The sequence below is a fragment of the Alligator mississippiensis genome, chromosome 10, assembly GCF_030867095.1.
Source record: "Alligator mississippiensis isolate rAllMis1 chromosome 10, rAllMis1, whole genome shotgun sequence".
Classification (NCBI taxonomy): domain Eukaryota; kingdom Metazoa; phylum Chordata; order Crocodylia; family Alligatoridae; genus Alligator; species Alligator mississippiensis.
The window spans coordinates 72,053,879-72,076,165 of NC_081833.1; the positions used below are offsets into that span (position 1 = coordinate 72,053,879).

Below are 22,287 nucleotides of genomic sequence, written 5' to 3' on the forward strand. Positions count from 1 at the left end.
AGCAGATAAAATGACTTTACATTTTCACCATACAGATTATAGGATGGGTGCAATGGAGATCTTCACTCTGGCTATAGGCACTCCATAAAACCCTTTAGCCAGGCAGCTTTAAATTGAAGCCACTTAATCAAATACCCATGTCCACCCCAGCCTCCTTCAAAAATTTCAGTTTCTTCAAGTTGTAAATGTGGCATTGAAAACATGTGCTGTATGCACAGCTTTTATTCTGCTCCACAGCGAACACTCTGGTACTAATAAGAAACTCAGTTTACGCATTGTTCATCTTGGAATTAAATATGTGTAAAAAAAAAAAAAAGAAAAGACAGCTTGGATTTTACTCCTTCTGTGAGGATAGTTTGAACAATCTTATATAGAGTAAACAGAGCAATCACGTATCACAGAGAAGTAAGTGAAAACAGGGCCCTGCATCCTGAACATTAGTGCTTGTCACTAAAGATGCTTTCAAAAAAAACCTCTGAGTAAATTATAGGAAGCAGATAGCATACAACTCTTTTTTCATAAGCTTGGTTGGCCAGGCAAAGCAGAAGGGATGGCTAATAAAATTGTGTGTGCATGGGGGAGTACATCAGGATATTATTTTTCAGAAAGACTTGATATTTTGCCAGTGGAACAGTAAGCATAATAATTACTCAGAAGATGTTGATAGTCCCTTCTCCCGCACTTCAACCTACTCCATGGAATCACATGGCTTTTCCTAAAGTAAGGGCTGTGAGGGGCTGGCCAGGCTGATGCCAGCAGTGATTGGATATATAAGATATTTTGGTCTTTAACAACAGATATCAGAGTGACGGGGTAAGGTGAGTGTGGGTGTGTTTTCATTTTCCTGAAGGCAGTTTTCAAAAGTTTGAAAGAGTCTAGGATAACCTGACCATCTCAACTATGCTTCTCTTTCCAAGACTCACACAGATTGCTACAGTTAGTCCCAGCCATGAGTCATCACATGTTAAACAATTTTTCCTAATTTATAATTTGTACTTGGCTGACTTTAATGTAGTGCAGGCAGGTATTAAAGAAGTAATAGTTGGAAACTAAAGAGCTCCTTAGTGCCTAATACTTCCTTCCTGTTAAAGTACTAATACACTCTTATCAGGTAACCCCTCAATTTCCTCTTGTTAAACTAATCAGATATTCACTCTCAGGCAGGGGTGGGCAAAATATGCCCCGAGGACCGAATCCAGCCTGCAAGGCTATTCTATTTGGCCTGCGGGGCCTCTAAAACATTTAGAAAATTAATATTGATCTGTCCTTGGTTCTTGTAAAAAAATGACAGGACCCAGGGGCAGTAGGACCCAGGGGAAGCCCAACAGCAGGGCTTCCCCCCCCCCGTGCTGCCTAGTGTGCGAGCTCTGGGCGGGCAGCAGCAGCAAACACTGCCCGGTACAGCAAGCCGGGGGGCTGCAGCTGCTGCCGCTGTGTACAACCCCGATGGGTGAGCCCAGAGCCGGTGCAGGGCCCAGGCTGGCAGTGGGGGTGGGTTACAAGCTGGTGCTGTGTGTGGCGGGGAGGAAAAGCAGCCCCATGCCCACCCTGTGGCTGGCGTCCCACGCTGCAGCCACTCACAGCCTGCCTGGGTCTGCCAGTGCCTGCTCAGGACAGCCCCTTGCGGGCTGCAAGTGGCCGCAGCAGGGAGCACCAGCCACGGGGCGGGCAAGGGACCACTTTTCTTTGCACTCAGCACCAGCTCATTACCTGCCAGTGAGTGTGGGGTTGGGGCTGCAATGCCGCCCCCCGCCTGTACCTTGGGGCTGGGGGGCACTGAGAGTGAGCAGGAGTGTGGGGCCCACACTGGGGCCCAGGGCCAGCACCAGATGGGCCCAGAGCAGGGTGGTAGGGGTATGGGGTTCTGGCCGGCAAGGGCTCTATGGAGCCAGGCCAGCTCCCCCCTCTCCCTGCTGGTACAGTGCAGCCCAGCTTCACAGACCCCTACCAGCCTGCACTGGCCCTGGGACATTGGTCCCAAGATGGTGAGCAGAGGGCGGGGTACCTGCCAAGGGATGGGGCTACCCATGTGGCCCTCGACAGCTTGCTAAAACTAGGTAAGCGGCCCTCCGCCCAAAGTAATTGCCCGCCTCTGCTGTAAGGTATTGTGCCTCCAGTCATTACTGTGGTGCTTTTCTACATCTGTTCCAAGTTTTTCTGAAATCCTTTTTAAAAATATGGACTCCAGAACTACGCACAGTACTCCAACATTAGTCTTACCAGGGCATTACGTAAAAGTAAAATCACTCCTTTCCGCTACTTTCCGTTCGGATGCTTCTATATCCCCGGATTACAGTAGCTCTTTCAGCTGCCACATTGCTCTGAAAGTTTGCCATCTTTGGTGTTCATTTCACTCTATAAACATGCCACCACGCTTTCATTCATGCACTGCAATGTTTCAGATGCAACTAACTCACATGACACTTCCTCCAAGTCTTTCCTCACAGTGTGCTAACATTTCTGGTGGTGTAAATCAGGTACCTTCCCTGGATCAATGCTGCTAGAGTGACCTACACCAGCTATCCCAGTGGTTGCATCTACATGTTCACTTTACTGCTGAGTAGACTAATTAGCTCTGCAGTAAAGCATCACAGTCTACACATTTACTGTGCCCTAATACCAGCACATTACTTAATTCTGCCATAAATAGTACTGTTGGGGACAGTACAATCTTATGGCGGGGTCATTACATGCAGTTAAACACACACGTAGACAAGGACTGCAAGTTTAAATTGCTCCCAGTCATCCCAGCCAGCCAAGAGCCAGACTCCTGTCAGACCTTCATGCCCCTACCAGCCCTTCTGCTGCCCAGTGTTGCCACCCAGAGCCTGGGGCTGATCCCCCATGGTCCCTGCCAGGCTGGGCTGCTGCAGCCTGGCTCAAGGTGCTGCTGTCCTGGGCGCATGTGTAGACTGCACCCAGAAGTAGTTGACTCTGTGAAACTGCTCTGAAGTTTATTGCTTCACTTTAATTTCACGTGTAGATGCACTCAGTATGTCTTTAGATCTCCATTCCACTTCAGCTAAACAGTCCCTATGGAGAGCTGAGTTATTCACTCTGGGCCCTGCATTTTGCTGCCTTCACAACACAGGACTGTGCATTTTTTAAAGGGCTATTTCTTTTTATTGTTCTGTGATAAAGAACTAGTATTCATGGATTTTTGGTCCATTTTTTCCATTACATCCCTAATATCAGCAGCTAATATTGATGGGAACTAGTTCTTTGTGCTGCCACAAACTACAGTAGGACACATAGAGTATATGATAAATGAGAGCTATATCTGTCTGTGCAGGGGAGAAAATATCTGTTCTCGTGTCTCAGGAACACTGCCTATCTTTAGGCAGGATTGATGGTGCATAATTATTTTCAATCTTTTAATGTAGCAGTTCTGAGATGCAAACCTCTTTTTAGGCCAGTGAGAGCCTGACATTTAAATATGATTATTTACTTGTATTGAACAGTGTCTAACAATATCTGCTATCAAAATAGGCAGGGTTGTGCAACATGAGCATTACAGTCAGGTACCTGAACACCTGCAATGTGCAGAAAGAGCTTATATCTATGTTGGGTGGAAGTCAGTCGAGGTCATCCCAGGTCATGGCTGACATACATGACCAGCACTGACCTCCTTGGTGTGGCAGGAAGTCATCCAAGGAGCAAGCAATAAAGCTTATATATATAGACCAATACAACTGGAAGAAATTGCATTGTATCATTACTACTAACAGATTGTATTTGTATGCATTTTTATTATTACCATGTGGCAGGAATGAAGTTAAGGTTATATAATTTATATGTACTTTAGCTTTCTTATTTCTCACCCTTGTGGTTGTGTTTATTTGTTTGTTTTGCATCTTAATGTACACTAGAGCTGGCAAATGCCATTTAAAAATATAATATGCCAAGTATTTGTCAGGCAATGTTTGTTCAATATATTATTACAGAAGATTGTTTCCATTATTCAACCAGCCATCATGTAAACTTCATTTAAAACTTGTGATTATTCCCCTGTACTCTTCATAATCAAATGCAGTAGAAATTTGATTATACTGACTTGGAATTATTAATATACCCTGAATAATTTAGTTATCACCACTGTTCAGATCTGTGCTACTAGTATGTAGGGAGCACAAATGGTGATAGATATAGAACACCTGTAATTGCTATTGCAAATTACTAAATTGAACCTATCAGAAAAAAATGGTTAGGACCTTGGCTTGTTAATTAATTTCCGAACACCACTCATATTGCCGGTAGCACAGGAATATATGACAGATAAGGAATAGGGTCTGTACAGAGGAGGTACGCCTACCGGGTGCACACTTAGGAACATTGTGCTAAAAATGTTTTAAAAATTATGGTGGTAGCAAGAGTCGTATGATTTATCTATTGCATTTTGCGAATGCAACTTTTTGGCTTCAAGTGGCAAGGGACTTGCACAGAGATTCTGTCCCAGCAGATCTACGCGTTGGTGCTGAGTTAGACTTGCTTGTTTTGCAGGTTGTAATGCAAGGTGAAGAGTGTTCTCTGCAAGTGGCTCCTTTCATTTAGAAGATGGACCGTGAGAGCCAAGGTTTGACCCCTACTGCCACAGCCGGCACAGCTGAGTCAGTGCCAGAGAGGAAGTGAGCTGCACCAGGAAACGTTCCCTGGGACTTGGAGGAAGCAGGGACCAAAGTGAGACTCTGTTAAATTCCTCTTCTTCCCCTGGGGTAATGTCTCTGTGTGCTGCCCTGACCCTGGGCTGTTAATAAAATGCTAAATATTACTAAATCACACAATGCTCAAAATCCCAATCTGTGTTTTGAGATGCAGATGGGTTAGAAATGGATCTTAAATATCAGGAAAGGACTTGCTCACATGGGCAAGAGTTTAGTTGTTATTATCCCCTTTGATTTGTAAGTTGTCCTCGATTGCATTTATTGGCATTTGGGGTTCATGGAGAGGTAATCACCACCGTGTTTCTGCAGTATTTCATTTAATGGACGTGGTGTCCGGCTACATATCACTGATGAGCCAATAACTGATGATGAAACTACTGGGAAGCTTTCTGAAAGGTTTATTTGCCCATGAAAGGTGCCAGCTCCTTGCCCGTGTCAAGAGAAGCTTTTGCAAGGACTCACCTCTCACAAAGGGACACTTTCTTTTCAACACTCTCCTTGTTCTGGGAGGAAGAACTAGCTGCTTCCGCCTGTCCCCCAGATCAGCCAACTCCCAAGCTCTGTCTGGTTAACTCCTGTGACACTTGGCAGGGAGAGCAGGGATGTAGTAGCCATAGCCCTTCTTGCTACGTTCCCTTCTCTGCCTCCATCCCTCCCGCTTCTTCAAAGACTGGAATATTGCACGACTGGTCTTCACTCTCCTGGCCTGAAGCCACAGCCAGCATTTCTGCCCCCGTCTCTCCTCTCATGACTGAGTAAGAGCTGGGGACATTCCAGCCCCTGGTAGTTGCCAATCAAGACACATCAGAAATATTCTGTTGTTGCCATGAGTAAAACTGAATCAAGGTGGTGTCACTCAGGGCCCAGGCATGCTTGTGCCTGCCGCAGAAAGCCTTCCCCTTTGCACAGTGCTCCCTTAGACTACTTCCAAGGCCTTTTCACGCTGTTCAGATGCGCTCATTAATTGCTTGCTACTGGGAGGACGGAAGATCACAAAGCCCAAGTTAATTCCACTTTCAAACATGGATAAGAGCATCCAGTGTTGTGGGGATGGCATACGAGCAGTGTCCCGATCTCCCTATAGCATGCTTGCCTGCCAAAGGAGAGAATCAATCAGCATGTTGCCACCAGTATTGATATAGTATGACAGAGCTTGACTAGAAAAATGAAGAGGAAATTAAGTTTAACACAGCGATAATGTAATGATCAATGCTGCATGCTACAGTTTAAAAACGCCCTTTGTATGCACTTGAAAGGAAGACATTTAATCAGTGCTGGGTGCAGGTATTGACATATATAAGCTTCAATTGGAATGCCGAAGGCAAAGCCAAGGCACTCGCATTCAGCAATTAACCTCCATGCATTACCAGCAAGCAGGCAAAGAAAAGATTAGAAAGTGCCAAGGTAAAAATTAACCCTGTGATTTCTGAGCTGCACCGTGGTAGATGATCTGGGGTCTCAGCTCATGCAGTTGGTCCATAATACTTAGTCGCCAGTGCAGTCAATCACATGAATCATCCTAGAAAAGTCAGTGGGACTGCTCACATGCTTAAAGCTAAATGTCCTTTCAGTGCTTTATGGTCTTAACCTTTTTAGACTCAAGGCAGCCATTATTAGACTCAAGAAAATTGAGTGTGTCTCAGAAAATGCCAGCTCTTCATTTTTAATTGTTTTTTTTGACTACAGAAAAATAATAGAAATTTTTTTTTCTGTTGCAAAGAACTCAGAAAGCCTACCGCAGGTCAGAACGTTTCTATGGATTTCTATTTGAAACCTCTGGGTTTATCTTGTGAATTGTGTTTGCACACCTAGCAGTGCTGACATTATGTGGCACCCCATGGCATCCTTGAAAGGCTCTCAAGGCACCCCATGGTGCTGCAGCACCCTGGTCGAGAATCACTGTCTGAGACTATCATGGCTTTTGGCCTTGAGACTTTTCCCTTATATGTAGCTTTTAAGAAGTCAGAAATATCATCAAAAAATAGTCATGAAATCACTAGGGACTGATATAATTTGAGGACGCCTTACAGATAGGATTGTGTGGCTGACATCCTGATAGTACTTTAAAATAACGGATTAGTTTACAATACCATAATTTAAATCTCCACAATGACCAGAGCACCACCTCATCCTGCTTGTAGCAGGGTTCCCACAAAAATCTGGTGAACTTTTTACTAACTTCTTTTCATTATATCCAGGAGTATTTCATAGCTGTGTAATACAATACAAGATTTTGATCTCTTACCTCCTACAGAAATTCTTCTCTCCTATAGCGAACTCTTATCTCTTAGGATTTACAGCTAGTGGTTCCCATGTCTTTCACTTTTTTATTTCATAGGTGAGAGAGTTCATTTTCTCCTGTGTCTGCCTGAACCCACTCCCCTCCTTTGTTTAACCCCCAGAATCTAAATTCATTAGAATTTTATCTATTTTTTATAACAAATTTTATTTCCAACTGTAGAAGGAATTTAAAGATTTGGCCACTACATGTCAGGGGGATTGGAAATGCTTGCATACCAATTTAACAAGGGAAAAACAAACCCTGTGTTATTTATCCTCCAATCACAACTGAAAGCAGTGCAATTTGAATTTTATATGCAATGCATGGAACAGTATCAGTCTACCAAGCAAATAATGTTTGAAAAGAAAATCAGATGAATTTCTAAAATTTACACTACTCCATGAGCAGAAAAGTAAGTGGCATTCATCACACAAGTTATTTGCTGTGAATTACTTGTTTGCTTCTAATCCTGATGGTATTTGTCAACTTCTAGGAAGATTTCAGCAGCAAAGCATACAAAATAACATACCTCAGGAAATCTGTCATCTCAAGGAGTTTTATTAGTTAAACATAGCCTATTCGTGCAGTTTCTCAACATTTCCCTCACATCCTTTAATAAGAATGACAAATTATATTGCCACTTTGGCTGTTTTGAGAGACATTGTGATATCTGCTTTGCAGACACGTTGCATTTTAATGGATATAGCATTAAAACTAAAAGCAGATTGCATTTCCCCCTTGCCGTAAAGCTCTATGTTTGTCTGGAAAGCCGCTCTACCCAAAAGTGGTCACAACTTATTCACTAATTCATTCTTTAAGACCATCATTCACCTGTCCCTTACCACTCCAAATTGTTGTCCGAAGTGTTGTTATTTTGTTTTTATGCATTGCAATCAGGCAGTCGTCATAGCAGTAGTTAACATTTATATAGAGGTTTTCATCCAGAGATCTCATAGTGCTTTGTATCTTAAATATCATTATCCCATATTGCCAATGGAGAAGGAGAGACAGAGAGAGAGACATGCACAAAGTGACTTGCTAAAGATGAAACAGAAAGTCACTTGCAAAACCAGAAACAGAACCCAGGTATCCTGATTCCCAATCCAGTGCCCTGTCCGCTGGGAACATGCTGCATTGGAGGACTGGGCATTGCTGGGAAGAAAGGGAAAATAGAAATGAATGAAGTGCTCAGTTCCAGCTCAATCCATTTTTAACTTTGTTCAGCATGGTTGTATTCATTCACAAGTTCTTTTAAATGTCCCCACATCCCTCCGTTATTTAGGTATCAGGGGGTGCCTCTACACAAGACACTACATCCATAGTGATGAGCTACGGTGACATAGCGTCAGCTCCGCTGTCATTTAGGACTCGGTACCGCGAGTCCTAAATGACAGCAAGTACTAAATGACTGTAACAGTAACAACTGCGCAGTTGGGCGCATGAGTAGATGCACCCAGGTTATGATAAACGAGAACATAAGGTCTGTCATTTTTTAAGTCAGACCATAGGTCCGACTTGCCCAGTATCCTGTGCCACGCAGCAGCAGAGACGGATGCTGGAAGGGAGAGTGATCAGGGCATGACCAGGGCTTTTCCTGTGGCTCTCCCACTTGCAGCCTCCAGCACATAAGATTTAGGAAGTTCTGGTTCAGCAGCTATTGATACACACCAGGTGTGGCCCGTTATGGGACCTACAGTACCACAGGGCCGGTGAGGCTGGTGATCCAAAATCAGGTGTTTCGGCAGTGGGTGAAGGTTGAGAGCAGACAGGTGGCAGGGCCTGGGGCAAATGTAAGAGAAGCCACCAGCAAGCATCACCCCTTTGCTTCAGGCTCAGGGAAAGGAATAACAATGTCCTGACTGGTATAGTTCCCTTTGACCGTGCTCTTCAAGGATTTGCTGTCTCCGGCTCAATGGATTTGGGGGCTGATCTACTTTCTTACACTTACTGATGGTCCCCTTGAACAAAGCAGAGATGTGTTGGGTGTGGGCCGTGTGAAAGGACTTCCTTGATAGCTGCTTGTTCTGCACCACATTGCTCTTCTTCTCTTAAGTGTCCTGGATTAAATTCTACTCTTCTTACACGATTGCTACCCCCACTGTCTTCAGTGAGATTAATAACGAACCTGAAGGCAAACCTCAGGCACTTGTTCTGTATGTATTTCACTGTGATGTTCTTCACACCATCGTTGCTGCTATGGGATCAGTCATTTCTGGATGGGAGCTTTGAAGTGCACAGAAAAGAATAGTTTTGAGGACAGTGATCATTTTAAACATGGAAAGTGATTGTTGTTTGAGTTCAAACTCCCTTGAACAGCTGTGGGAACATTTCAAGCATGTTATGGGGATTTAGGCATTCAGAGTAAAAGTCAGCCTTGTTCAGAGGTCCAGCACCAGGATATTTTTTTCCATTCCTCTCTCTCAGGTTCTGTTTTCACCCCACTGGGAGTAAGTCACTGCCTCACAGCACAGGACTGAAGAGTGCTTTAGGACTGATAACCCACAAAATGACTATTGATAATACTTGGAGGGCTTTTCCACTTTTGCCGTACACTTATGCATGCATACACTGCATCAGGGCAGTACAGATGTATCTAAAGACAGGTCTTTATTTTGTAAAGAAAGTTTCTCTTACAGCTGTATTCAACAGTCATATTCACTGCTCTTGACCATGACTGAATGACATTCTCTTCAGTTTCCCCCCCTACCTGATAACTAATAGAAGTCCTGCAGAGCGGCTCTCTCAATCTCGAGGCTCTAAAATTAGCAAGGGATAATGAAGCTACAGCAGGAGACATATCTTAATACAAACTAAGTCATCAGAGAATTAGTCCAGTGTCTACAGTAGGAGGCTGTATGAGGAGACCTCTTTAAGCATCTTTTAAATTCTTTTATCATATCTATCTGGGAAAACTTGTGCTTCTGAATTTCATGGCTGAGGCCTATGGATTACATTTAAAAATGGCATGTCCCAGAGAATACCCTGGCTAACGTCAGACCCTCTTCTGCTGGGAGCCACAGCTTCAATGAGATCAGATAGAGGAAATGAAGTACACGTGTTTCTGCTACTACAAAGGCCGTCAGAAAGGCAGAGTATGAATATCCCAAGAGCAAAATCAAGAAAAAAGCCTAGGCAGTCCATGCTAACACTCAGTGATACATACTGGGAGATGGCAGCAGTAGTTGAGCTAGTTCGAGCTTTGAGGTCCTTTCCATATACTGCTCTGTGATAATGTGCCAGTGGTAAAATGAACATGTCTCTGATCACGCCTGGCTTGATTAAAATAAGTTCGGCTGCATGAATACATATAGGACTTGCCAGGTTCTTCTCTGAGGGACTCGCTCTGCCTGCCAGAAGAACAGGCAGCAGAGCTATTACCATTCAAACGGCAATAAGATGTGTGATTTAGGTTTTTCAGGTCTCTGCCTTTTATGCTCTAATAATAGAAATCATTAGGAATCCATTGAAACGTTCCATTTATTACAGTAAATTTAGGTGGCTGGTGACATTAAGTGCTGTTATGGGTCCCGGCCATGATTACCACCAAGCAGAGTCCTGTTCTGGCTGAATGAATATGCATTAATTCAAGTGGTTGAAGTATTTATCTGTCAGGGATGCAGAATAAGGCCCAGGCAGCTGCTGCAGGAGAGACCCTCTCAGCTCAAGCCTCCTGTGCCATTATTTGAATTAAAGGTATCATTGTCTAGAAAAGTCTATGTTATGGGGGCGGAGAGGGGGATGGGGGGAGTCTGGGAACAAGCTGGTAATAGCTTTGATGAGCTTCCAAAACCTTTAGGATTGTGTTAGGATTGCCAGAATCTGGAGAGAGGCTCATCCCAAGCCCTTCAGCGTTGTCCCAGTATTAATACGGATCCCTCCCATATTCTTCCTGGGATGAGGTAGAGCCATCTAGGCACAGGTGGGGGGCACACATTATGGTAGTCTCATGTTCCTTGGTCCCATGTGGGTCTTATTCCTATTTATTTCCTGGAATAAAGCTGCTATCGGCATAAGTAAGGCAGGCATGATTTCCCTGTATCAGTTGCCAACGTGCTCAAGGCTTCGATGTCTGATAGAGACTGGGCCTTTTGCCTTCGTGACAGCCGTTGGTGACAGAAGTGTTGACATTACAACCTGCAAGGACACACTGGGGGCTTGATTGGCAGTAATGCCCAGACTGCTCAGTGGAGAAACAAAAGGCGTGGGAGCTAAGGGGCTTATGTCACTTTTTGCAAGCCAAGGGCTGCTCTAAAGTCACTCTCCCTCCCGGGGTTGTTCCCACAGCACCATCATATTGGTGCCTCCCCCCACACCCTGCCTAACTTCTATAACTGGGGATGCAGGGAGGATGGGATGAAGTCATTACGTCAGCTTTATGTCCAGCAGGAAATCCCTCTATACCTGGTGGCCTGGTTCTGGTTTTAAAGTGCTCGCTCCCAAGACACTATGTCCCTGGACTCTGAATGAGTGTGGACTCATAGGTGGTGTTCATCACTTGGAAGGACACAGCTGCTACACTGTGAAAGAGGTGGTATAGGATGTGCAAAGTGAATAGAGTAAGGTGTTTCTCAATGTGAGTACAGGAATTGACCTGAGCACTGGTAGGATGGATTATAAAAGGTAGTTTTATAACTGGCATTTATTTCACCCATCTCACTGGATGCACATTGGCTCGAATTGTTCACTTTGCTCCGCTCATACAGGCATGTTCTTGTTGTATCCTTCCCAACCAAAGGAATGTAGCTGGCTGAAAGTCATATTTTTAACATCATCTTTAAAGAGCAGGAAAGAGTCATGGATTCGAGCACTGAAGTAAATGGTTGTGAAGCAGATAAACCATGGGTGTGCATTACCACTCATGGCTGGCTGCACGAAGTGATTTGCAATGGTTCCTTTCGTACATGTGTTTTTAGGAGACATCAACAATGTCATTCAAATCAGGCCTGCCATTAATGTTTAATAACTACATATGCAGAAGAGCAAGAGAAAAATCATTGGAGTATTCTTCGGGGCAAAACAACACAGGCACAACTTATGACTCCTTTTAAAGAGTGTCTGTCAAACTGGCTGCAATTTATGCCCTGCTGAGATATAGTGTATTTTCTAAGGAATGCATTAATTATCTTACATTCCACCACCATTTATTATCCTTCCTCAGATTCTAAGGCTATCAAAAATAAAATAGAAACCTCCCATCTCGAGACAATTGAAGCAAAGGGAGAAAGAATTGTCTGGATTTTCAAACAGAATTGATTCAGTGCTGTTTGTCTTGCTGACATTTTGTGCATTTAAAACTTATTGCTATTGATGCAGCTATCCACACAATCAGTCTTGATCTTCCATTGGTATTAGTGTTATCCTTGTTTCTAGGAAAGCAGGATGTTGAAGGTGTAACTCTGAACTTGCACATGTCCAGTTGTGGGGCATGCAGTTTGACAAAGAGCAATAGGATGTGTAAAAATTCTGACTTCAGGAAACTTGAACTGGTATGCAATTTGTCCCTTTAATGTAAAAAACTCATTCATAACCTCCTCTGTACCTCATCTCTAATTCTTTATTTCTGATATCAGTAATTTTCCACAATGAAAGTGAAGAGGTCATATGGGAACAAAAGCAGATTTTGTTCTTCAAAATGAAGGGTATTTACAGATTCACAGAAGTTTAGGGCTGGAAGGGACCCCTTGAGATCATGGGGTCCAGTCCTCCTGCTCTGGACAGGAAAGACTGGGGGGGGGTCAAATAACCCCAGCACGGTGTGTGTCCAGTCTCCTTTTGAAGGTCTCCAGGGTAGGTGCCTGCACCGCCCCCACTGGGAGTCTATTCCAGAGTCCGGTCACATGAACCTTGAAGACGTTTTTCCTTATATCCAGTCTGAAACCTTCTAGGGGTTTATGACCCTTGCTCCTGGTTTTCTCCTGGAACGCTTTGGTGAATTGTTGTTGGCCTAGCCCTTGATGCTGTCCCCTGATATGTGCCAGCTGCCACCAAATCCCCACAAAGTCTTCTCTTTTCTAGGCTGAGGAGTCCCATATCTGTCAGCCTTTCCTCGTATGGCTTGCTCTTCAGGCCTCTAATCATATGAGTGGCTCTTCTCTGGACTCTCTCAAGCTTCTCCACATCCTTCTCGAAGTGCGGCGCCCAGAACTGGATGCAGGACTCCAGATGTGGCCTCACCAAGGCCAAGTAGAGAGGGAGAATAACTTCACTAGTTTTGCTTGAGATGCATCGGTTGATGCATGCCAGCATATTGTTTGCTCTGAGATTGCTGTTTGAGAGAGATGTTCAGTGATGAAAACTCTTGTGAAGGTCTGGGAGGATAATTTTGCCTTTAGGGTCCTTTCTTTGGTGAATTAGCACTGAAAGCCTTCCAAGAAGAATTGTATCATCAATAGAAATTTGAATCTGGGGCTGGATACATCATGCTTTCCCTTCCAGGAACTTTTCTTCATCTCTGCCTGGACAAAATCTTCCAAATGCTGAGGAAAATAGGCAACTGCAACCATCAAGTGCCTTATTTCATTTTCTTATCTGAATTATGTATTTTTTCCTATGCCTTTTCTGACTCGGTGAGGCACTACTCTGACCTGGTACCCCAAATCGGGGTCCTTTGGTTCCTTATCTACATGCCACTGAAGGAGAACAGTTAGTTTTCCCTCTGAGAATACGGCACAGTGAACCTGATTTTAAAAATGTGCATGCCTTAAATGTGCCAAAACTGAAGAGTAGTTTGTTCAACACAGCCAAAAGAGAGAGAAAATTTTACATGGTGATAAATTATAACTTTTTGGGTCTTGCTGGGGGGAGTAGAAGAACTATGCATCAGATTTAGAGTTTAGCCTTGACAAGCTCAGAGATTTCCTCCCTCGACCCCTGGGTTTGAACCGATGGATTGTCTCTGCATCTAGCTCTGATACTCTCTAGAGTATCTTTGTCCTGTCTCTCCTTTCTCCAATTCTGCATGCTTCCCTTACAGCTGCCTCCCTGCCCTCATGGGTCATGTGAATAGGTTTCTCTTCACATTTAGTTGCTTCCAGAGCAGTTTCCAAAGCCCTAATTTACACTAAGATGCACTACTTTACATCACCGTTTTTTCCATTGGGACCCAGCGCAGAATGCCATGCTGTTCAGTGGGAGTGAGGGAGGAGAGCCTGGCATCTCTCATGCCCTCCAGTGAAAGCCATCCATTCAACCTTCTCTCTCACGCTCTGTGCCAGTCACCTTTCTGAACTATAATTGTTTTAATTACTTCCAAGTGCTGTCTTGGGTTGTCTGCTGGCCCTTCTGAGTCCTCTGTACACAGCTTGAATTGTGGGTTACTCTGGAGCTTAATAGTTCTCTCCTCCACTGTCCCCACTGGCCTGTACAAGCAAACTATACCACCAGCTAACAACCAAATGATCATGTGCTATAACACCACTAGTTTCTCTGTCATATAGTTTAAATTACATCCATCACCGTGCCATGTGCAATTCAAGCATGTCTCAGTACTCTCCTTGACTCCCACTTCCTTTAGACAGGCCAGAAAATCAGGCTAAATCACGACATAAATTCACCTTGTAGGGTCCTCATGCACAAATTGTACAGATTGCACTTCCATTACATAAAGCGAAGCCATTTATATCCATGGACAGCAGAAGACATGCCTGAGTGCACACTGCTTGGCTTGATATATATGATGCCTTGGAAAGAACTGCCTTCGGACGATGCATCGCCTGGCCCTGTAGCATGACCCAGGGTGGCGCGCCTCTCACTCATCTTCCCCTCTGAAGAACATCACTTTTAAACCCCGAAAGACTTGTTTGCCTGGGTAAGAAATGACACCGGTTTGTTCTAATGAAACAGAGGGAGGCATCATGAGGATACTGAAGCAGCTGCCAAGAAGTGAAGGTGAGGCTTGGCTGTCATTAGCATTAATCATTTTAAACCAAGCAGAATCATATTTTTTAAGGAAACAAGTTGTTTGCCCCTGATCACTGTTATTTTCTAATCAAATTGTGAAGCCACCTGAACATTTTTCTTGGAGACATTAGGGAAGCACCTTGGTGCTGCAAATTCCCTTGTTGCTGAAGTCCATATCCTGCAGTGTTTACACCAAGTCAAACTGCAATTGCGTGAGAAGCAGCGGTAAATAACGGTAGGCTCTCTCATACCTATTTAACAGGTGGGATTACTGAGGCACAGAACAGCCTAATATTTGTCTGAAGTCACAAAGACTGAGCCAGAAACAGAACTGTCGCTTTTTAACCCCCAAGGCTGTACTGCAGCCATTGCACCTTGTAAATCTGTTTTAGTACAATGCCAGTCACACCCACCTGATTACACTAGGATTTTACATGGCCTTTGAACTTGTCTCTTCTGAAAAACCTCTTCTTGTGCTCCAGTTTATGAATCTGCAGTCTCCTTTTTTGTGTAGCTTGGGGTTCAGCTCGTTCCCCATCATCACTCTTTTTGGTTCAAGCCAGGTGTTCCCAATGGGCAAATGCCCCACAGCCTTAGGATTTGAATGACAGCTAAATTTTCAGAAGTGCTCAGCACCCAACATTTTCCATGGTTTTAGGTGCTCTGGAAAATCTAGCAAGTGAGATGGATTGTCATATGTTCTGAATAATTTCAAATGAAGTCAGTACCAAGTGCCACTGAAAATCACACCATTGCTCTCATCAGGTGCATTTACACAGGCATTTAATGTGAAGCAATAAACTCCAGAGTGGTTTAAGCTGGAGTAAATAACTCCTGGGCACAGCACGGGCACAACTCGTGGACAGGACAGCAGCTATTTGATTCATAGATTCATAGATTCATAGATGTTAGGGCCGGAAGGGACCTCAATAGATCATCGAGTCCGACCCCCTGCACAGGCAGGAAAGAGTGCTGGGTCTAGATGACCCCAGCTAGATACTCATCTAACCTCCTCTTGAAGACCCCCAGGGTAGGGGAGAGCACCACCTCCCTTGGGAGCCCGTTCCAGACCCTGGCCACTCGAACTGTGAAGAAGTTCTTCCTAATGTCCAATCTAAATCTGCTCTCTGCTAGCTTGTGACCATTATTTCTTGTAACCCCCGGGGGCGCCTTGGTGAATAAAACCTCACCAATTCCCTTCTGTGCCCCCGTGATGAACTTATAGGCAGCCACAAGGTCGCCTCTCAACCTTCTCTTGCGGAGGCTGAAAAGTTGAGTTGGGGTGGAGCAGTTTACACCAGGGCTGAGGGCACGGGGGGGAGCAGGGGTCAGTCCCGAGCTCTGTAGTGGCATCAGGCAGTGGAGGGGCTGGCTGGGACACAAAGAGCTCCTATAGATATGTGGAGGGCCTGCTCTGACATGCTGGAAATCCATGTCTCTAATTAAAGCACCTGGTGCCATGTCCCAAAACACATGTAAAAATTCCCAAAGGTGCTAAAAGTGCAGAACCCTGTGGCTAGGCACCAGGCAGGAGTCGGGCTCCCTGCTGGCTGGGCTGACCAGGCACAATTTATGCCCACGGTCAGCATCTACATGCATGTTTAATCACAGTAAATTACCCTGGCGTGAGTAGTACAGCCTCTAACAGTACTGTCTTACTGCAGTGTTAATTAGTTCACTGCAGCCTAGTAGTGTTGCACATGTAGACAGTCATGCTTTACTCTGCGGCTAATTAATCTATTCTGCAGTTAAGTGCACCTGTAGACGGCCACCTTGTTCATAAATGATGCTTTGTAAAAAAAGCATTGAGATCTACAGACAAAAAGTAACATTCATGCTAACAGGTTATTTCATGTGAATCATGGGAACATAGGACTAGAATGGACCCCAGGAGGTAACTAACCTAACTCTTTGCTCAAGGTAGAATGTCATATTACCGCTGTTACTCCAAGACTTTGTGACAAAGAGCATTCTGAACAGATGAACATTTGTCTTTATTACATACTCCAACAACAAAACGGGCCAGATTATTTCCAGGATGTTTGGAGCTGCTAAGAACTCTGCCAGTCAAAGAGCAACCAGTAGCTATTTGTCTGTTTAAAGCGCTGATAAATAAGGACCATCAGGCTGTACTCAAAGAAAGCTAGGTTGAATAATTCACTGAGTTGGTTTTCTAACATGGAAGTTATGGTTGTTTGTGAGACTATAAATGGTCCCAATCTTTTCAGGCTGTAATTTTTGCAGGAGGGTAAAGAAGATATAGTGCCTTTTTAAGCAGTGACATTAAATCAGAGCTGGGTCCAGTTGGAATGCCAAGTCCTTTTATAACCCAACGGGGCTTTGATATTTGGATTTTCTTTTCATTTTATAATTCATTCTGTAATTCAGTTTATATTAATTCATCCCGCATCCCAACTGAGACAGATGAAGGGTCAGACATACCACAGAGGTTTTAAAGATTTAAGGCCACAAGGAAAATCCACAATCTAAATAATTGATTATATGTCTGCATATTCCTTGCAGGTTTTTTTTCCTTCATGCATACCAAGAGGCTGAAATATATGAACAATGTACATACTAAAATGGTCCATGCCTCAGGTGCCTGCCTTCAAGAGATTGATCTCTGTTTTCAAAATATAAATTAAGGAGTAGAAAGTGACTTTTAATGTTTAGTTTAGATATAGGGGAAAATAATATAAAAGCCCCAACTTTCCTATACTGCTTTCATTTCTAGCCATTTCAGCAAAACTTTAATATTTGTTGGCATCACTTTAGCACTTGACATATATAAATATTATGAACAAAACATTCTGCAACATAATTTAAAAGCTGTGACATTTATCTTTGAAGTTTGCAACTGCTTTAGACAAGTGAATTGTGAGGCAGAGTTAATGAAAAACCATGTGTCAGTTCCAGACACGAATCATGAATGATCTGCTTATGTCAGCCCAAATGACTGTTCATTGGGATTTTAAATAACCAAGGAGGCATTTGGGATTACACAAAGGTTGTGGACTCAAAAGCAGCTGCTGAGGTTTGAGACTTTACATCTCGTATTACTGTTGGTTTATTGATTTCAGAGTGGTACTCTGGGGGCACGGCTGGGCCTGCTGGAAAGGAGCAAGTGCTCTTGTTTTATCTTTATCCTTCCTTAGCTCTTCAGTTCATGCACAGAGAGAGCATCTTTAAGGCTAATTTTAGGAATTATTAGCCAGATCCTCAGATGGTATCCTCAGTTCCACTGACTTTAGTGAAGTTGTGTTAGTTTATGCTAATGGATGATACAACATGTATTCCCTTATGTCTGGACACCCTCCAGTTTGGCCTTCTAGCTTGCACCTTCAAATAAAAATGCAGACATAATTGCGGGGTCGGTGGGAAGGTGGCAGTTTGTGTGAACTTCAGTCAGGATTCCTGACTATCTGACTTTGAGACATCCTAGGTGTGGTGGGGCTGTAAAGTGCATTAAGTAAGTACTTTCAGGTTTAAAATCAGAACAAAATTGAAAATCATGCACTGCAGAACTGATTTTTAAATACTGATTTTAGAGGAGCTCATGCATATTAATGGCTGCCTTCTGAACTGAATAATTGTCAGCAGGGCTTTCCCCAGGCTAAAGAAATCCCTGCCTTTTTTATTTACACTGGTAGGAATCTAAATCTCCCGAGGAGATTTAGTAATGTCTTTCTGGACACCTAGTAATTAGAGTTAGTAATGTCCTGCTGGAAGTCTTCATTATGACTTGTTCCAGTGGGACTGTTTCAGCTTAGCGGCAGTGTGCACTCCCCGATTTGGAAGCATTCGTTCCTTACCCTTTGCCAGTGCCAGCTGCTGTGTGACAAGTGCCATTGCAATAATGTCCATCAATGTCACTGAAGGGAAACATTTGCCAGGTATGGCTGCCAACCTGACCATCCTTCTGTGGATCAAAGGTGGCCAGTCCCTGCTCCTCCCTCTTTGAATGGAGCATTAAGAAGCCACAGAGGGGTTGTGTACAGATAACTACCAGTGAAGAAGTTTACTATTAAATATGGTAGTAGTAATAACAGCTAAGAGGAGTAACTCCATCAGTCCTAATAATACCATGAGCTTTGAATTCCCAGTTTTTCTCCTTCTACCTCATTGATGCAATATTGATGGATCCTTGGTCCAGTATTAAAGGACTCAGAGGGATGGGCTTATGGGAAAAGAATCAGACCCTGGGTGAATATGTGTTAAAAGTAATCAGGTTAATTATTGGTTGACAACATGTGTTCACTTCCATCCTTTAGCCTATTGTGTCCAAAGGTCACAGCAGCCCACATCATAACTGAAGGTACAACTTGTGCATTGTTTATACAATGTCACATAGTGCGTAGAGGGGCTTGGTGACCTGACCCAAAGCCCACTGAAATCAGTGCAAGTATTTCCACCGACACATTGAGTTGGGGCTGCAGTTTCATATTTATTTTGTGAGGCCTGAGGTAAGGCTAAGGGATTGTACAGACATTCAGTTTCTCTTGGTGAGTATTGCTGCTCTCCCAGGAGAAAACGCGAGTGTACAGACGTTCAGGCATTTTTCTCCCAGTGTAAAAATGGCTGCTCTGGAAACAACCAGGGTTAAATCACTTCCAGGAGAATTTCTCCTGGGAAAGCAAATGTCTGTACATGCTGGCAACACAGGCTGGCCATGGGCAGTCTGGGTTAGCCACTTAGGGCTGCCCTATGCACTGCTGCCATCTGTTGCCAGGTAGATTAATAGAGCCTTGCGAGCATATTGAGACGTGTGCCCAGAGCTCCCCCACTGCAAGCTGTCTACTCTTCAAGGCCCCAGCATTCAAATGTCTGTATACATGGATCTGGGTAGGTTTTTCTACCATGGGAACAAACTTGAGAGAATTCTTCCAGATAATTTGAATGTGTGTACACAGCCTAAAACAGACTGAGAACTCTAGATCTTAAAAGTAAAACACAGAGGAGGGGGGAAGACAAAAAGATGCTGCGGTTGCATTTAGTTTTAAGGTTCTCCAACCGTCCACATAAAGGTATGTTAGATGCTAGATGGTCAGAAAACTTGCATTGATGATAGATCCTTCCACCAGTCAGGCCAAAGAAATAAGGTAAACATGCACACAATATTGCTAGACGCGCTAGAAATTGGTCTCCTATGGCACTCTCCTCTTGTAAACGCAGCAAGCGAATCCAAGTAGTTTGCTCAGGGCAGATTCAGGGAATTGCAATTCTTTGGAAGCTGAACTGAGAGAAATGCAAAGTCAGAAGAATAGAAAAGCTCTTAATGTAATGTTAGAAGAAGCCCAGTACAGTCTAAAGATTTGGACAGGGATTTCAGGAGACACTTGGTGTGGAAACCAATCTTTATCTACACTGGCAGGCTAAAACAAGAGGATGTAGCCAGGTATGTCCATTTAAGTTGGGAGGTATCATAGAGTTATGAACCTTTTGCAACACCAAGCCAGATTCTCTGTGAGATAAACTGATGTTGCTCTGCTGAATTAGGTAGAGCTGTACTGATTTACATCAGCTGAAGAGCTACACGTTTGTGTGCATCGAGATTGGTACAGTATGTAAAAAGAGAATTCAAACCAGGATGCCAAATTCTGCTCCAGCCTAACTAAAGAGAAGAGCACTGTGCAAATCTAAGGCCCCCAGCCTGAAATACCCACTGCATGAATAGGCAGCCATGCCTATGTGAGGTCCCTGCTGCAGTCAGTGTTGCTCTACACTGAGCCTGCCAGGGCAGAATCTGGCCGGCAATATTAAGAGTTCAGGCAGGAGAGTTGCCTGTGCTGGCTCTAAAATTGTTAGAAATAGAGTGGCCCCCACAGAAATGCCTGTGAGCCTCTAAAGAAAAGCACGGAGTGATGCATAGATAGCGAGGTAACTAATTTTAGCAGCTGTATCTGTTTAATTGAGACGCTTACCAGAGCATGACTGCAGGACTGAATAGGAGCCTGGAGGAAAGTGGGTGATCGCTCAGCTATGAATTGCAAATGTTTCAAAGCTTAATTCTCATTTGGGTAAGTTCTGCCTGGTACCACAAGGGCTTTGTGCTGCTGCCATACCACACAGACCTTCCAGCACTGGGGACCAAGTTTTCTACTGGTGCAAGAGAATATATCCTGCAGTCAGGGCCTGGGAGGTCCAGTGAATTATTACTGAAAGGAAATATATAAGGGACTATAAAATATCTTACATTTTCAGGACAGTACATCATAACTTAAAATGCAAAGATAAACATTTCCAAAGCTGTTCAGGAGCTCTGGACACCCATGTTCAAAGGACAAATTTAGACATAATTTTTGTGAGCGTCTAAAATACTCGAGTCTGCAAGTCCCACTGTCAGTCAACTGGAGTTGGATACCTATGGACCTCCTTTGGCATGGCTGAAAAATCCACTTTGGAATCCAACCCCCTTAATTATCTTTGAAAACCTCAGCCCCATTTTTGTGCAGTGTACATGTATGCCATGCTTTGTCTCTCTTACTAAAAGATATCCTTCCTCCTGACATCTTAGCTTTCCTCTCTTTAGTACAACCCTGAGTGAACCGATGCTTCTAATACTGAACTTGCAGAGAGGCACAGATAACAGAGTGAAAGACAGATCTGATTTAGAATTACATTAGGTGGCTGTCTCTGAATTCATCATCTTTCTTATATAAAAAATTAACATTCTCTAATTATTGCAGTAAATGTACATTTATCTAAATCACTTTTCTCTGTAATAAGGTGACATTGCTGTCCAGCTGAGAACTGAATATAACCTCTATCAATGAGTGTGTCTTTGTTATATATATATCAGTGTATGTCTTCAGTGAAATATATATTCATATGCACATATGGTACATGAAATGCTGCATATTGCTTCCATGTTTAGTAGCAGGGTGTTGAAAGCAGAGATGTGAACATACATCTGAGTTAGGGGAAATTTATAGCTTGTCGTCAAAGCACAATAAAGTATAATGCAAGTCAGCATTGCTTATAACACAGAACTATCTGGTTTTCAGGTGGCCACCCAAAAATTGAACCTGCATTCATTTAAGTTAGCAGCATTAGCAGTTATACTGAAGTGACAGTTTCCTTTTGTTCAGCTATTGAACTGACCAAAATGTGTCTCGCTGACCTGATTTTTTTTTCTTTAGAAAGTAGATCCTAAAGCTGACAAGCCAGAGACAAGAGCTCAGAACACACAGGTTTTGTATTCCTTACCCAGTTTTTAAATAAAAGTGGAGTCTATGCCAAGACCTTTTTTTTTTTAAACCACTCTGAGCATGTATCTTATCAGCAATACTATTGCACCTCTTTAAACTTTGCAACAGTCTGCTGTCTGAGGCATGTCCAGTCGCATCTTCCATTTCCGCCCGGTGCACCAAAGTGGTGCCTGATTATACAAACACTCATAATTAATGGTGCTAGGCTGTCAAAAAGTGAACAAAGTAAACCAGCATG

At 43.5% G+C, this 22,287-nt stretch overlaps 1 long non-coding RNA gene across 4 annotated transcripts in view; it reads left to right on the forward strand.

Annotated features, from left to right (window-relative positions):
* LOC106740243 (uncharacterized) overlaps positions 1-22,287 on the forward strand; it is a 105,288-nt gene that overhangs the window by 15,199 nt on the left and 67,802 nt on the right. For all 4 annotated transcript variants that reach the window (XR_002090511.2, XR_009455307.1, XR_009455308.1 and 1 more), the window contains exon 3: positions 4,501-4,677. This is a non-coding gene — a long non-coding RNA (uncharacterized LOC106740243). The remainder of the gene's footprint in view (positions 1-4,500; positions 4,678-22,287) is intronic.